Source organism: Oncorhynchus keta, chromosome 28, assembly GCF_023373465.1.
Source record: "Oncorhynchus keta strain PuntledgeMale-10-30-2019 chromosome 28, Oket_V2, whole genome shotgun sequence".
NCBI lineage: Eukaryota > Metazoa > Chordata > Actinopteri > Salmoniformes > Salmonidae > Oncorhynchus > Oncorhynchus keta.
Window position 1 is genome coordinate 8,221,755 of NC_068448.1, and position 13,097 is coordinate 8,234,851.

A 13,097-nucleotide genomic window follows, 5' to 3' on the forward strand; every position below is an offset into this window, starting at 1 on the left:
TAGCAAGCAGAGAAGGGGGAAGGGGAAGTCGAAGTGAGCTCTTATCCAGTAGCAGGCAGAGAAGGGGGAAGGGGCAGTAGAAGGGAGCCCTGGGACTCCCAGCAGGCTGAACTGATTTCCTGTGTGGGGTCATGTTAAGGCCAGGTTCAGATCAGAGGACTGACCAGGGCTTTAGGCTTTAGGACCCCAACATAGACTCATAAGTTAGACATTGAATGGAATAGAGTAGCTCACCTCCTCATATTAAGTCAAGTGGTGTTTTCATCATGGACCAATGAGTAAAGATGCATCTGTATGTATAGTATATACACTATATATACAAACGTATGTGGACACCCCTTACAATTAGTGGATTTGTCTATTTCAGTTGCTGACAGGTGTTTAAAATCGAGCGAACACCCAAGCAATCTCCATAGACAACCATTGGCAGTAGAATGGCCTTACTGAAGAGCTCAGTGACTTTTAATGTAGCACCGTCATAGGATCCTACCTTTCCAACAAGTCAGATTGACACATTTCTGCCCTACTAGAGCTGCCCCGGTCAACTGTAAGTGCTGTTATTGTGAAGTGGAAAGATCTAGGAGCAACAACGGCTCAAACGCAAAGTGGTAGGCTGGACAAGCTCACAGAACAGGAACAGAACAGTCCTGAAGCACGTAAAAATAGTCTGTCCTCGGTTGCAACACTCACTACCGAGTTCCAAACTGCCTCTGGAAGCAACGTCAGCACAATAAGTGTTCTTCGGGAGCTTCATCAAATGGGTTTCCATGGCCGAGCAGCCGCACACAAGCCTAAAATCACCATGCAAAAGTCCAAGCGTTGGCTGGTGTGGTGTAGATCTTGCCGCCGTTGGACTCTGGAGCAGAGGAAACGCGTTCTCTGGAGTGATGAATCACGCTTCACCATCTGGCAGTCCGACAGACGAATCTGGGCTTGGCGGATGCCAGGAGAACGCTACCTGCCCCAATGCATAGTGCCAACTGTAATGTTTAGTGGAGGAGGAATAATGGTCTGGGGCTGTTATTCATGGTTTAGGCCCCTTAGTTCCAGTGAAGGGAAATCTTAACACTACAGCATACAATGATGCAAGACGATTCTTTGCTTCCAACTTTGTAGCAAAAGTTTGGCGAAGGCCCTTTCCTGTTTTAGCATGACTCACAAAGGGAGGTCCACATAGAAATGGTTTGTCGAGATTGGTGTGGAAGAGCTTGTCTAGCCTGCACAGAGCTCTGACCTCAACCCCATTGAACACCTGAATTGGGATGAATTAGAACACAGACTGCGAGCCAGGCCTAATCAGCCCACCATCAGTGCCGACCTCACTAATACTCTTGTGGCTGAATGGAAGCAAGTCCCCTGCAGCAATGTTCCAACATCTAGTGGAAAGCCTTCCCAGAAGAGTGGAGGCTGTTATAGCAGCAATGTTCCAACATCTAGTGGAAAGCCTTCCCAGAAGAGTGGAGGCTGTTATAGCAGCAATGCTCCAACATCTAGTGGAAAGCCTTCCCAGAAGAGTGGAGGCTGTTATAGCAGCAATGTTCCAACATCTAGTGGAAAGCCTTCCCAGAAGAGTGGAGGCTGTTATAGCAGCAATGCTCCAACATCTAGTGGAACGCCTTCCCAGAAGAGTGGAGGCTGTTATAGCAGCAATGTTCCAACATCTAGTGGAAAGCCTTCCCAGAAGAGTGGAGGCTGTTATAGCAGCAATGCTCCAACATCTAGTGGAAAGCCTTCCCAGAAGAGTGGAGGCTGTTATAGCAGCAATGTTCCAACATCTAGTGGAAAGCCTTCCCAGAAGAGTGGAGGCTGTTATAGCAGCAATGCTCCAACATCTAGTGGAAAGCCTTCCCAGAAGAGTGGAGGCTGTTATAGCAGCAATGTTCCAACATCTAGTGGAAAGCCTTCCCAGAAGAGTGGAGGCTGTTATAGCAGCAATGTTCCAACATCTAGTGGAAAGCCTTCCCAGAAGAGTGGAGGCTGTTATAGCAGCAATGCTCCAACATCTAGTGGAACGCCTTCCCAGAAGAGTGGAGGCTGTTATAGCAGCAATGTTCCAACATCTAGTGGAAAGCCTTCCCAGAAGAGTGGAGGCCGTTATAGCAGCGAAGGGGAACAACTCCTTATTGATGCCCATGATTTTGGAATGAGATGTTCAACGAGCAGGTGTCCACATACTTTTGGTCATTTGGTGTACCTCTGGCTCAGGTGGGATTCCCTGCTACATATAGAAATAGAGATCACGCTATATTAACCCTGTCCATAGTTACCCCTGCCCATAGTAACCCCTGGCTATAGTAACCCCTGTCCATAGTAACCCCTGCCCATAGCAAGCCCTGTCCATAGTAACCCTTATCTGTAGTAACCCCTGCCCATAGCAACCCCTGTCCATAGTAACCCCTATCTGTAGTAACCCCTGCCCATAGTAACCCCTGCCCATAGCAACCCCTGTCCATAGCAACCCCTGTCCATAGTAACCCCTATCTGTTGTAACCGCTTCCCATAGCAACCTCTTCCCATAGTAACCCCTATCTGTAGTAACCCCTGTCCATAGTAACCCCTGTCCATAGTAACCCCTGTCCATAGTAACCCCTATCCGTAGTAACCCCTGTCCATAGTAACCCCTATCCATAGTAACCCCTATCCGTAGTAACCCCTGTCCATAGTAACCCCTATCCGTAGCAACCCCTGTCCATAGTAACCCCTGTCCATAGTAACCCCTGTCCATAGTAACCCCTGTCCATAGCAAGCCCTGTCCATAGTAACCCCTATCTGTAGTAACCCCTGCCCATAGCAACCCCTGTCCATAGTAACCCCTATCTGTTGTAACCGCTTCCCATAGCAACCTCTTTCCATAGTAACCCCTATCTGTAGTAACCCCTGCCCATAGCAACCCCTGTCCATAGTAACCCCTATCTGTAGCAACCCCTGTCCATAGTAACCCCTATCCATAGTAACCCCTGTCCATAGTAACCCCTGTCCATAGTAACCCCTGTCCATAGTAACCCCTGTCCATAGTAACCCCTGTCCATAGTAACCCCTGTCCGTAGTAACCCCTGTCCATAGTAACCCCTGTCCATAGTAACCCCTATCCGTAGTAACCCCTGTCCATAGTAACCCCTGTCCATAGTAACCCCTATCTGTAGTAACCCCTGTCCATAGTAACCCCTGCCCATAGCAACCCCTATCCGTAGTAACCCCTGTCCATAGTAACCCCTGTCCATAGTAACCCCTATCTGTAGTAACCCCTGTCCATAGTAACCCATGTCCATAGTAACCCCTGTCCATAGTAACCCTTATCTGTAGTAACCCCTGTCCATAGTAACCCCTGTCCATAGTAACCCCTGCCCATAGCAACCCCTATCCATAGTAACCCCTGTCCATAGTAACCCCTGTCCATAGTAACCCCTATCTGTAGTAACCCCTGTCCATAGTAACCCCTGTCCATAGTAACCCCTATCTGTAGTAACCCCTGTCCATAGTAACCCATGTCCATAGTAACCCCTGTCCATAGTAACCCCTGTCCATAGTAACCCCTGTCCATAGTAACCCCTGTCCATAGTAACCCCTGTCCATAGTAACCCGTGTCCATAGTAACCCCTGTCCATAGTAACCCGTGTCCATAGTAACCCCTGTCATAGGCCAACCCAGTAGACAGGGGTGGAACTCACATCCAGCAGCAAATAACATAAAGCCCTTGATCCTCACCAACATCCTGGCTTCCTACTTTTCCCTCACTCCTCTCTCTTCGGGCTAGATTCATGAAAACCCTGTTGTTACCTGCGGGGAAATACCCCAGAGATCATAGCAGCACAGGCATGTTCCTCGTCTTACTCCAAATATCTGGCATGTATTTACTGAGCTGAGGTTTGAGTTCCAGAGCTCTCTGTGGCCTCAGGCTGAGTGGACATGGTTGTCATGACATTTAAGCAGCAACATTCTAACCCCGTCCTCCTAATTTCCCTATGACCGTACAGAGAGAATGTAGCCTTATAATTGGTACGCAGCTTATGAATTTGATGAATTGTAAATGTTATGTGGTCTTTATGAGTTTGATGGATTGTAGCTGGAGTGCATTCGGAAAGTATTCAGACCCCTTGACTTTTTCCACATTTTGTTAAGTTACAGCCTAATTATAAAATTGATTAAGTTCAATGTTTTCCTCATCAATCTACACACAATACCCCATAATGAAACTACAATCGAAATCTTTGCTAATTTATTCAAAATAAAAAATGTATCCTTGAGATGTTTCTACAACTTGATTAGAGTCCACCTGTGGTAAATACAATTGATTGGACATGATTTGGAAAGGCACACACTTGTCTATAATAATAATTGTATAATTTCTTGGAAAAGTATATATTAAAAAATATATATATCATTTTTTACCTTTAATTTCAATGATCTAAAAACGTGTTAACTCAGATTTGTCTCATTTTCGCATATGTTGTAACTTAGACCCTAATTTACATAATCTGTTGTGGACGTTATCGGTTGAAACACAGCATAGTCTTGAATACAGTGTGGGTGTCATTTAAATCATAGAAACAGAATGCATAGAATGGACCTCTCCCGTCAGAACACGAAAATGTAGCTGGTACACCATTGACATTTAAATGTAATTCAATAGGTTTCTTATTGAAGGTTGACCATTTCATTTAAAACAAAATGGATATTCCTACTCAAGTCGACATTCTCAGATGTGTGAACCTACAACCGTCTTTGTGGTACCATTTGAAAGTTTAAATGTAAAATTGTATTTCAATTTTAGTACATTTATCAGCAAAAACATCACACCCACCCTGTATTCAAGGGCATGTCGAGTCTCAACCGAGCGTGATGTCAAATGTACACGTTTTTGGATCATAGACATTAAAAGGTAAAGGTATTGTGGGTGTTCACCATTTATTCATCATTACTCGCATATTAACAAACCATTTAATAATCATTAGTAAATTTATTTTTTCAGTCCTTCATCTAAAGTGGGTGCTATTTATATTTTAGAAATACTTTCTAAATGTTTTGAGTGACCAGTGTATTTTTTCTCAAAAGATGGGCATGCCATCCGTAGACATAATCTTTTATTTTTATTGGCCAGTCTGAGATATGGATTTTTCTTTGCAACTCTGCCTAGAAGGCCAACATCCCGGAGTCGCCTCTTCACTGTTGACATAAAGACTGGACAGAGGAACTCTGCCTAGAAGGCCAGCATCCCGGAGTCGCCTCTTCACTGTTGACGTTGAGACTGGTGTTTTGCGTTGACTATTTAATGAAGCTGTAGTCGAGGACATTGAGGCATCTGTTTCTCAAACTAGACACTCTAATGTACTTGTCCTCTTGCTCAGTTGTGCACCGGGGCCTCCCACTCCTCTTTCTATTCTGGTTAGAGCCAGTTTGCGCTGTTCTGTGAAGGGAGTAGTACACAGCGTTGTACGAGATCTTCAGTTTCTTGGCAATTTCTCGCATGTAATAGCCTTCATTTATCAGAACAAGAAGAGACTGACGAGTTTCAGAAGAAAGTTCTTTGTTTCTGGCCATTTTGAGCCTGTTATCGAACCCACAAATACTGATACTCCAGATACTCAACTAGTCTAAAGGCCAGTTTTATTGCTTCTTTAATCAGAACAACAGTTTTCAGCTGTGCTAACATAATTGCAAAAGGGTTTTCTAACGATCAACTGGCCTTTTAAAATAATAAACTTGGATTAGCTAACACAACGTGCCATTGGAACACAGGAGTGATGGTTGCTGATAATAGCGCTCTGTACGCCTATGTAGATATTCCATAAAAAATCTGCCATTTCCAGCTACATTAGTCATTTACAACATTAACAATGTATACACTGTATTTCTGATCAATGTTATGTTGTTCTAATGTACGAAAATGCGTGCTGTACTTTCAAAAACAAGGACATTGTGAAGTGACCCCAAACCTTTGAACGGTAGTGTGTATATATTATACATGAAGGAAAAAAATGATTTAATTAATTTTAGAATAAGACTGTAACGTAACAAAATGTGGAAAAATTCACCCCATAATGACAAATCAAAAACAGGGTTTTAGACATTTATTACAAAAATAGCAAATTTACATGAGTATTCAGACCCTTTACTAAGTGCTTTGTTGAAGCACCTTTGGCAACGATTACAGCCTTGAGTCTTCTTGGGTATGACGCTACAAGCTTGGCACACCTGTATTTGGGGAGTTTCTCTCATTAATCTCTGCAGATCCTCTCAAGCTCTGTCAGGTTGGATTTTATTTGTATTTGTATGTAACCTTTTATTGAACTAGACAAGTCAGTTAAGAACAAATTATTATTTACAATGACGGCCTACCAAAAGGCAAAAGACCGCCTGCGGGGACGGGGGCCTGGGATTAAAAGGAAAAAAAAATATATATATATATATATATATATATAAATATAGGACAAAACACACATCATGACAAGAGAGACAACACAACACTACATGAGGAGAGACCTAAAGACAACAACATAGCAAGGCAGCAACACATGACAATAACATAGTAGCAACACAACATGACAACAGCACAAAACATGGTACAAACATTACTGGGCACTAAGGGCAAGAAAGTAGAGACAACAATACATCACACAAAGCAGCCAAAACAATCAGTAAGAGTGTCCATGATTGAGTCTTTGAATTAAGAAATTGAGATAAAAACGGTCCAGTTTGAGTGTTTGTTGAGGCTCGTTCCAGTCGCTAGCTGCAGCAAACTGAAAAGAGGAGCGACCCGGGGATGTGTGTGCTTTGGGGACCTTTAACAGAATGTTACTGGCAGAACGAGTGTTGTATGTGGAGGATGAGGGCTGCAGTAGATATCTCAGATAGGGGGGAGTGAGGCCTAAGAGGGTTTTATAAATAAGAAACAACCAGTCTGTCTTTTAACGGGTATAAAGAGATGACCAGTTTACAGAGGAGTGTAGAGTGCAGTGATGTGTCCTATAAGGAGCATTGGTGGAAAATCTGATGGCCAAATGGTAAAGAACATCTAGCTTCTCGAGAGCACCCTTACCTGCTGATCTATAAATTATGTATCTGTAATCTAGCATGGTAGGATGGTCATCTGAATCAGAGTTAGTTTGGCAGCTTGGGTGAAAGAGGAGTGATTATAGAGGAAACAAAGTCTAGATTTAACTTTAGCCTGCAGCTTTGATATGTGCTGAGAGAAGGACAGTGTACTGTTTAGCCATACTCCCAAATACTTGCTCTAAACCCTCAGAGGTAGTAATAATATAATAATAATATAATAATATATGCCATTTAGCAGACGCTTTTATCCAAAGCGACTTACAGTCATGTGCATACATTCTACGTATGGGTAGTCCCGGGAATCGAACCCACTACCCTGGCTTTACAAGCGCCATGCTCTACCAACTGAGCTACAGCTGTGGGGAGAGGGGCATTCTTCTTACCAAACCACATGACCTTTGTCTTTGAGGTGTTCAGAACAAAGTTAAGGGCAGAGAAAGCTTGTTGGACACTAAGAAAGCTTTGTTGTAGAGCATTTATTACAAAATCCGGGGAGGGGCCAGCTGAGTATAAGACTGTGCCATCTGCATATAAATGGATGAGAGAGCTTCCTACTGCCTGAGCTATGTTGTTGATATAAATTGAGAAGAGCGTTGGGCCTTAGATCGAGCCTTGAGGTGCTCCCTTGGTGACAGGCAGTGGCTGAGACAGCAGATTTTCTGACTTTGTACACTGCAATCTTTGAGAGAGGTAGTTAGCAAACCAGGCCAAAGACCCCCTCAGAGACACCAATACTCCTTAGCCGGCTCACAAGAATGGAATGGTCTACCGTATTCAAAGCTTTGGCCAAACAAAATAGCAGCACAACATTGCTTAGAATCAAGGACAATGGTGACATCATTGTGGAACTTTAAGGTTGCAGTGACACATCCATAACCTGAGCAGAAACCAGATCGCATACCAGAGTGAATACTATAGACATCAAGAAAACCAGTCAGTTGATTATTGACAGGTTTTTCCAACAGTTAGGAACAGCTTGATCTTCCCCTATAAAACTAAAGGACGAACTAGGCTTGGCGATGATAGGGGCAGCAACCTTAAAGGAGAAAGGGTCTTAACCATCTGACTCAGAAGTTTTATTGGGCTCAAGTTTGAGGAGCTCCTTTAGCACCTCGGACTCAGAATTCAGAATGGGGAGTATCGCTGCACAGCTATTTTCAGGTCTCTCCAGAGATGATCGACGATCGGGCCACTCAAGGACATTCATAGACTTGTCGCAAAGCCAATCCTGCATTGTCTTGGCTGTGTGCTTAGGGTTGTTGTCCTGTTGGAAGGTGAACCTTCATCCCAATCTGAGGTCCTGAGCGCTCTGGAGCAGTTTTTCATCAAGGATCTCTCTCTCTGTAATTTGCTCTGTTCATCTTTCCCTCGATCCTGACTAGTCTCCCAGTCCCTGCCGCTGAAAAACATCCCCACAATGTGATGCTGCAACCACCATGCTTCACTGTAGGGATGGTGCCAGGTTTCCTCCAGACATGATGCTTGGCATTCAGGCCAAAGAGTTCAATCTTAGTTTCATCAGACCAGAGAATCTTGTTTCTCATGGTTTAAGAGTCTTTAGGTGCCTTTTGGTAAACTTCAAGTGGGCTGTCATGTGCCTTTTACTGAGGAGTGGCTTCCTGGCCACTCTACCATAAAGGCCTGATTGGTGGAATGCTGCAGAGATGTTTGTCCTTCTGGAAGGTTCTCCCATCTCCACAGAGGAAATCTAGAGCTCTGTCAGAGTGACCATCATGTTCTTGATCACCTCCCTGAACAAGGCCCTTCTCCCCCGATTACTCAGTTTGGCCGGGCAGCCAGCTCTAGGAAGAGTCTCGGTGGTTCCAAACATCTTTCATTTAAAAATGGAGGTCACTGTGTTCTTGTGGTCCTTCAATGCTGCAGACATGTTTTGGTACCCTTTCCCAGATCTGTGCCTCGACACAATCCTGTCTCGGAGCTCTACAGACAATTCCTTCCACCTCATGACTTGGTTTCATGAAGGCAGTGTGTGTGTGTGTGTGTGTGTGTGTGTGTGTGTGTGTGTGTGTGTGTGTGTGTGTGTGTGTGTGTGTGTGTGTGTGTGTGTGTGTGTGTGTGTGTGTGTGTGTGTGTGTGTGTGTGTGTGTGTGTGTGTGTGAGAGAGAGAGAGAGAGAGAGAGAGAGAGAGAGACAGAGACAGAGACAGAGAGAGAGAGAGAGAGAGAGAGAGAGAGAGAGAGAGAGAGAGAGAGAGAGAGAGAGAGAGAGACAGAGAGAGGTGGAGAGAGAGAATAACTTGCCTACTAACTAATGATTCATAAATGATGAGCGAATGGTTTGTAAATGCCTTATACGTTGTTTATTATGGACCCTTAAAATAAAGTGTTTCCAAAATATGCTTTTTAAATTAAAAACCTTTATTTTTTCCAATAAATTATTAAATAGTTTGACAACCCTGTTTGTAAGCTTTCAAACGATATCAAACTCAACCGTTTATCTTTGTCAGTCATGAAGACATGGAAGTCTCATTGGTACGGTGGGGTATGCAAAAAAAAAATGGGTCAACTTTGAGCACCTCTTATCTCTTGAAATCATTTGGAATGACCCCAAGACAACACTCTCTAGCCTCTACGTGCTCTCTTGTCTTGACCCAAATAACATAATCGGAGTCATGTTGCACATTAATTAATTGCATTAAAGTCAAAGGACACAAGTCAGGCAGATCATAAAGCAGCTGGTGTTCTCCACTTGTTATGTAGTCATGTCTTTGTAATTTATGTCAGCAACTTCTAGAAACAGCTTGCACTGTGGCTTTGGGTCATGATGGCTCCTTTTGGGTCACGATCACCCCCTTTAGGATCACGATCACCCCCTTTAGGATCATGATCACTCCTTTTGGGTCACGATCACCCCCTTTAGGATCATGATCACTCCTTTTGGGTCACGATCACCCCCTTTAGGATCATGATCACTCCTTTTGGGTCACGATCACCCCCTTTAGGATCATGATCACTCCTTTCGGGTCACGATCACCCCCTTTAGGATCATGATCACTCCTTTTGGGTCACGATCACCCCCTTTAGGATTATGATCACTCCTTTTGGGTCACGATCACCCCCTTTAGGATCATGATCACTCCTTTTGGGTCACGATCACCCCTTTAGGATCATGATCACTCCTTTCGGGTCACGATCACCCCCTTTAGGATCATGATCACTCCTTTTGGGTCACGATCACCCCCTTTAGGATTATGATCACTCCTTTTGGGTCACGATCACCCCCTTTAGGATTATGATCACTCCTTTTGGGTCACGATCACCCCCTTTAGGATCATGATCACTCCTTTTGGGTCACGATCACCCCCTTTAGGATCATGATCACTCCTTTTGGGTCCAGAGAGTAAAATCATAACAAGCAGGTGTTTGTTTGTGAATGTTTCATGGACATCTAATTTTGTTCTGAAATGACCAACTTGGGAATGTGGCTGGCAGTAGATCCACAGATATCCCACTGGGCACAGACATCAACGTCCATTCCATGTTGGTTCAACTTGGAAACAGCGTTGATTCAACCGGTGTGTGCCCAGTGGGCTGTTGTTGGAAGCTGTGCTGTAGAGTGAATTTAGGCATATGTTAGTAATACAGTAGCCTACTATAAACTATAAAACGAGTTCTGCAATGGTAGACATTCCCTTTAACTGCACACGTCATGCAATTTCTGTATGTTATAGTGAAGTGATATAGCTTCCCTTCTCTGTTGACAGGTTAGACTTTTGGAACGCCACACTAAATAAAAACGGTACTTATGTCCCCTATATACCCAAATGGCCCGGTTGTTTACACACTTGTCCATCAGGTTTGGCTCCATGCGGTCTCCATATGTATCCAAAAGATTATGAGAGGTCTTCAAAACCAACGTTGCCATTTCTGAGCTCCGTAAGTGCACCGTGTTTAGAGATGGAGGCGCAGATTGGCGATCCCGTGTCAATATCAACAGTCAGATTCCTTTAATCTTACAGGCTACATCTTTCTGCAGAGTAGTCAAACTTTGTATGTTTTATATTTAAAGAGTGAAAATTGGAATCAGAGAATGTGTGTATTTCTGTCTTGTTTGCTCATGCGACAACTTTATTTAGCCTATTCTGTAGCTATTTATTTGAGGAAAAATAAATAATAGGTTGACCCAGGACTGCCCGCCATAAAACGTTTGAATTTAATGAGAGTGCTTAAAGGTCTATTTTTATAGTCACATTATGTTAGTCACAGTAAAGTAGTAATGTTTTCAGTATTTCCGATAACTTTAACGTTGTTGTCAAAACCTCAAGTTCCGAGCACTATTTACTAGAAGCTGACGTTATTTGAGGTTCATTCTATTCACCTGGAAATATACTTCTGAGTAGTGAAAAGTTCATTTAAAAGCCAACTGGGAAGCATTGAGGTTTTACAGTGTCTTAAATTGGTTAACATTTTCTGTTCATTTCAAATGGAACTCAAAAGGTTGTAGGCCTAGATTCCCTGAGAAAAAAATAATAATTTCCTTGCAATGTGATTTCTTTTCTGTGAAATCACAACTTCGGTAATTTTACACTCCAATTCATTAATGTTTAAGGTAATGGCGATGCCCACCTGCACTATATTTAGCCTCGAAAATAGTTCCAAAAAACGCTTTTATTGATTTATTATGAAGTAGACTATGTAGGCCTACTGATCCGACAACTATTTAACGAACCCTCCTTTTTACATTTTTTAGTAAATGTCGTTATTTTTTATGTTGGTACTATACGACCTCTACCTGTTCAGCCTTTTGTGCCTGGCGATTCGCGATATTTTGCTTTTGATACTGTGTCATCTGCAAAGGATTAACTTCAGTACGCCTAATGAATAACAAACTATTTTTATTTTACATTTCTGATAATGTTCCATTGACATGTATAAAATGTGTAGGTGTTTTCTAATGTATCGTTTCCCAGTTGAGCTCTAACTGAAGCATTGCGATGATCGTACCAGATGCATTGTTATATTTCTAGTCAACTTTTTAAGTTTTACAAACAAACACGAAGAGAGAAGTTCGCTAACTCTATTCAAATCTTACCTTAATAACATTGGAATTATTCCACAATTCTGACGACGGATCAGCTCCTAGAGAGATATTACCATCTATGGCTGCAGATAGGCTATTGAGGCGGCGTATTATGCTTAACCAATACGAATGCACTAAAAACACAGATTGGACACATTATTGTTGTCATCTTGTCACACGTCATGAAACACATTGAGGCAAAAAAAATACAGACAGTAGCTTAGTCAAAAAATACAACTCAATTGATTGAACATGAAATTGATTTCAATAAGGATGGAAATAGGCTATATAGGCACATGTAGCCTACATGTCTATTATAATTACAGTCGTCTCGGTTTTCAGTTTAATCATTTTTTATCCTTCATTTGTTAGTAACAATTGCAAATACTTGGGCAACTTTGTATTTGTTTTCAACTTCGTGCTGAAGTTATACGGTTCTAACGATCATAATGCTAAAACAGGCTGTGGGAAACGAGGCCCTGGTTAATTTCATTCGATATTGTACGTGGTTATTCTGAATATCTTCAATTGTCAGTTTCTATTGACCTCTGACCTCTGAAATCATCAACTGCTTGTTTGTTTCGAAGTAGAATTTTTTTAAATTTTTAATCAAATGCAACGGAGTAATTGCATAACTTGCCCTGCTGCTCTATTTGATTTCATGCAATTTTATTTTGTTGTTGTTTGTTTTTAACTCAAGACTGTCTCAATTGGAAAATAAGATATTTTGAAAATAAATGGAAACAAGCAAATGCCACAAGAAAGCAAGATATATCCATATCGAATATGACAGTCTGTCAATGATAACATTACCCCCCCCCACACACACACACACAGTAATACCATTACCAAACTAAAACACGTAGTAAACAGATAATAAATGTCACACTGTCTTCCCGCCAAGACGATCCAACAAGCAGAGGTTGTAGATGGCCAACACGTTCTCGCCGTCCAGACTTTCCAAAGGCTGTTGGGACATGGCAGTGGTAAAACATACACATATT